Source organism: Anastrepha ludens, chromosome 6 (assembly GCF_028408465.1).
Source record: "Anastrepha ludens isolate Willacy chromosome 6, idAnaLude1.1, whole genome shotgun sequence".
In the NCBI taxonomy this organism is placed as follows: Eukaryota; Metazoa; Arthropoda; class Insecta; order Diptera; family Tephritidae; genus Anastrepha; species Anastrepha ludens.
In genome coordinates, this window is record NC_071502.1 from 124,924,411 (window position 1) to 124,930,162 (window position 5,752).

Genomic DNA, 5,752 nt, shown 5'->3' on the forward strand with positions numbered 1-5,752 from the left:
TGCTGGCCAACAGGAACAACCCCCGAAAATTCCACCAGAAAGTTCGGCGGCTTACAGAAGGTTTTAAGACAACAAAGACGGCGAACTGGTGACTGACATCCAGAGCAATCTTAAATTATGGAGAGAACACTTCTCGAACCTATTAAACAGTGATAGCTGCGCATGTCACAGAGAATGTGGAGATCCCAATAGCGCAATCGACGACGACGGAATTGACGTTCCGCTACCCGACCATGACGAGTTGAGAATAGCGATAACGCGGCTAAAGAACAACAAAGCCGTGGGCGCCGACGGACTGCCGGCTTAGCTATTCAAACATGGCGACGAGTAGCTGGTAATGTGCATGCATCAGCTTCTATGCAAAATATGGTCGAATGGAAGCATGCCTGCCGATTGGAATTTAAGTGTGCTCTGCCCAATCCATAAGAAGGGCGATCCTACAATCTGTGCCAATTACCGCGGGATTAGTCTTCTAAATATCGTCTATAAGGTTCTAACGAGTTTATTGTGTGAAAGGCTGAAGCCCATCGTCAACCAACTGATTGGACTTTATCAATGTGGCTTTAGACCTGGAAAGTCTACCATCGACCAAATATTTACAATACGCCAAATCCTGAAAAAGACCCACGAAAGGAGAATCGACACACACCATTTTTTCGTCGATTTCAAAGCTGCATTCGACAGTACGAAGAGGAGTTATCTGTATGCCGCGATGTCTGAATTTGGTATCCCCACAAAACTAATACGGTTTTGCAAGATGACGTTACTCAACACCAGCAGCGCTGTCAGAATTGGGAAGGACCTATCCGAGCCGTTTGATACCAAACGAGGTTTCAGACAGGGTGACTCGCTGTCGTGTGACTTCTTTAATCTGATGTTGGAGAGCATCGTACGAGCCGCAGAACTTAATGGCTCAGGCACAATATTTTATAAGAGCGTACAATTGCTGTCGTATGCCGATGATATTGACATCATCGGCCTTAACAACCGCGCTGTTAGTTCTGCCTTCTCCAAACTGGATAAAGAGGCAAAGCGAATGGGTTTGGTGGTGAACGAGGACAAAACGAAGTACCTCTTGTTTTCAAACAAACAGTTGGCGCACTCGCGTATCGGCACCCACGTCACTGTTGACAGTTATAATTTCGAGGTTGTAAAAAACTTCGTTTATTTAGGAGCCGGACGTGGCATTCCTCATGTTCGGACGTGTTAACACCTCGCTCTCGAGTGTAATCTCCTTAAAGTGGTAAATCCCTAAATTTAAAAATCCTTTATTTTGCGAAATAGACGCTTTAACGTGCTAAACACAACCTAGTATTGTTATTAAAAAAAACACAACAAACATAAGTAAAATAAACAATATAAAAATAAAAAACAACGATATAAACAAAATTAAAATGCCAGTAGAGCGCACTCCACCGCGTGAACGGAGTACGCCGCTATCTACCGTGCAAACAAGAAAATCAAATCAGTGCTCAACTTACTCTGATAATAATAAAATAAGAGAAACAACAACACCGCTATCGTGGAGTGATCAATGCAAAACACCAATAGCGTTAACAGCTAATCATCATCAATTGGAGAGTCCGGAATAAAGACTGCTTTGGCGCCCTACAACTATCCGCAAGAAACAGCAGTAACATCATGCACGACAGCAACAGGTACTCACTACTCCATTGTCGCCACATCAGCAACAGTTCTAAGTTCAACAACAACAACAACTTCATCCACTTCTGCTGAACCAATTCATACACCTTCAACTCTCATCCAAACCGCAACACGTAGTGCTGAATGTAGCGCACCAACTACACTGATCGCATCGTCATCACCAGCAACGCACAATACAAAAATGCAAATACAAAAAGAAAAAAAATAGTTTAAAAAAACTAAAACCACACTTTTATTGCTAATCGAACTAAAAAGTAAAAAATAAATTTTAATGACAAAGGGACCTATAATGAAGTAATAGCAAATCGAACGATCAGTCATAGTCAACTACCTCAGAACAGAATTATAACAAAAATTAAGATACAAATAGAATAATTCAAATTAGAGTTAAAAGCGTGGGATGCTTGATATAGTAAATATTACAATCATTCTATTGGCAACTACCTATGTACAGAGGGTTATGAAAGTGAAGCAAAATCATCTACTCCACTGTAAAATTAGTTTTGAGCCACCGCGTCAAAAAAGAACAATTCCTCAATGTGAAAACTGTCAGAGATACGGACATATAAAAAATTACTGTATGGTATAACCAGTCTGCGTAAAATGTGCTGGCAAACACAAGACAAATATGTGTAAAATTAAGAACAAAGTGGAAACAGACCATATTAAATGTGCTCATTGTGGCAAAAACCATACAGCTAATTATAGAGGCTGTGAAATCTACAAAAAACTCCAAATACAAAGATATCCGACACTACGCAAAAAAGAAATTCACGCTACACAAGAACAAAGCAATAATGAACATCAACAGAAAAATCTTGGCACAAATACAAATCAAACCCTTATACCAGGCGCTTCTTATGCACAAGCAACATCAACGAAAACATTAAGAAATGAATTTAACAAACCTAATACTACCACATCAAGTAACGATGATTTAACTGAACTTAAAACTATGATGAAACAATTGATGACACAAATGGCCACCATGATGAACATTGGAACCCAGGCCCGTGCGCAGAAAATTTCCGAGGGGGTGGTTTTAACTCAAGTTACGTAATCAATGAAAAAAGAAAAAAAAATTTTTAGAGTACAGAAATTGTATTGTCAAAAGTAATAATTAGCTACATTTAGGTATGTAATAAATCAACTCTTCGAGGTACTGAAAAAAAACTCTTTCAAAATTATTTGCGGATCGATTTTGACATCGCGATGTACATTGAGTGAAGCTAAGCCGTTCAGGCGATCTTCAGATATTGTTGATCTCAAATACGTTTTCAGTCGTCGCAAAGTTGAGAAGGATCGTTCATTCGTCGCTGTTGTCACAGGCAAAACTGCCATCACGCGAAGCATCTGGTTAACATTTGGAAACGCATCTTCATTACAAATATCGAGTGCTTCAAGTGAGTTTTTTATTTCCTTTCCGGCAATGAGCTTCCGCCAAAGTTGTACTTCGTTCACCCAGGTTGAACCCCCAAAACCCCCCCGCCCCCCCTGCGCACGGGCCTGTTGTAACCATACTAGTATCGAAGCTAGATGGGACGCACTAAGTAAAATAAAAATTGCAATTTGGAACGCAAACGGATTTACGCGCCACGAATTAGAACTCAAGGCTTTTATTCTGGATAAAGCAATTGATATTATGCTAACATCCGAGACTCATGCAACTCACAAAACTTTTGTAAATATACCTAATTACAACATACACTACACAAATCACCCAGATAACAAGGCTCACGGAGGAACTGCAATAATCATCAAAAAAACAATTAAATACCACGAACTTGATGGTTATAGTAAAAATAACATACAAGCAACGACAGTTTCAATAAATAGCTCAAATGGACCAATAACAATATCAGCAGTATACTGTCCGCCAAAATTCAATAACACAAAAGATCAATACCTGGACTATTTAAACAGTCTTGGAAGCCGATATATCGCTGGAGGTGACTACAATGCGAAAAATTCTATTTGGGGATCAAGGTTAACAACTTCTAAAGGCCGAAAATTATTAGACGCTATAAGAGAAAACCATGGACATTTCATAAGCACCGGAGAGCCGACATACTGGCCTACAGATACAAAAAGCAACCAGATTTAATTGATTTATGTATTGTTAAAAATATTCCCCAAACTCATCTGACCATTAAGTCATGTTTGGAGTTATCGTCGGATCATTCACCACTCCTAATGACAATTCTTGGAAATCTACACCAACAAACTTTTACAGGACTATATAATAATAAAACAGACTGGAATTATTTTCGACAAAGTGTGGAAGCACAATTGACTATAAATATTTCATTAAAAACGGAAAACGAAATTGACTCAGCAATAGCTTTTTTCAACGATTCCATCATCAAAGCCCTCACCCTTTCGACACCAACTATAAAAATTCTACAAAAACAGTCTATTCCAATACAGATCACACATAAAATACAACAAAAAAGAAAACTCCGTAAAATGTGGCAAACTACTAAACATCCCGAAGATAAGGCAAAACTTAACAAATCAACAACTGAATTAAAAGCATTATTAAAACAACCCCAAGATAAAAAGCTTCAGAATTACATACATAACTTGGGGGCGACGGCAGTTAACAATTATTCTCTATGGAAAGCAACTAAAAACTTACTCAAAGCAGTTCCACATCAACCTCCCATCAAAACACAACACGGAACTTGGGCAAAGACCAATAAAGAGAAGGCAAACACACTAGCTGAACACTTTAAAACAATATTCTCAAACGAAAAAGACAATCAGCACATTGAACAAAATGTAAATACGAGTAACCCAGAAAAGAAAATGAAAATGACAACCTCAGCAGAAATCAAATATCATTTGAAAAATCTGAAAAGTAAAAAAGCACCGGGCTACGATCTAATAAATGGTAAAATACTAAAAGAACTACCTGATGTAGCAATCATATATATACGACAAATATTCAACAGCAAATTAAAGACACAATGCTTCCCACGCCTCTGGAAAGTTGCACAAATAACGGCCATCCCCAAACCAGGTAAAAATGCATCAGAAACGACATCATATCGCCCCATCAGTCTCTTGCCCATTGTTTCAAAAGTATTTGAAAAAATATTCTTTGCCAGATTAGACGAAGTTCTGATAGAAAAAAATATAATACCAAGCCATCAATTTGGATTTAGACGACAGCATTCAACTGTGCAACAAGTCCACAAAGTTATAAACAAAATACTAGATGATATGGATAATAAAAGGTGCTGCATAGCTGTCTACCTAGATATTGCAAAAGCTTTTGGCAGGGTGTGGCATAAAGGACTACTGCACAAGCTAAGCGAAATATTGCCACGGAATCACTTCACCATTCTCAAAAGTTATCTGGAAAACCGACATTTTTTTATAAAGTCGAATGCCCAAGGTAGTGTCCTAGGCCCTCTATTGTACCTGATATTTACAGCAGATATACCGATCCCAACAACAAAAAATTGCATGATAGCCACATTTGCGGATGACACGGTTTTAATGGCATCAGACAAAATAGAAAAAAAAGCTACTGACATTCTTCAACAAACAATAACTGACACTGTATCATGGCTCGATAAATGGGGAATAGAGGTCAACAAAGATAAAACGGTACAAGTAATTAATACAAATAGAAAGCCTAAGAAACACAAACTAACTATAAAAAGCAATGAAATAAAAATCCACCCTAGTGCAAAGTACCTTGGCATAACTATAGATGAAAAACTAAATTGGAAACGACATATAGAAAACAAGCGAAATGAAATCAAAAACAAATTCAGACAACTGTACTGGCTGTTGGCTAAAAATTCAAAACTAAGTCTTAACAACAAAGTAGTGATATATAAATCTATAATCTCACCCATTTGGAAATATGGGATAGAAATCTGGGGCACAGCAAAAAAATCCTATATCAAAATAATTCAAAGGACCCAATCTAAAATACTTCGAACAATAACAAAAGCAGGCTGGTATATACCAAACGACGTGATCCACAGCGACCTCAACATCGACACAATAAATGACACAATTAGAAAATACAGCATCAAGCATATACAACGACTAACAAATCATCAAAATGAAC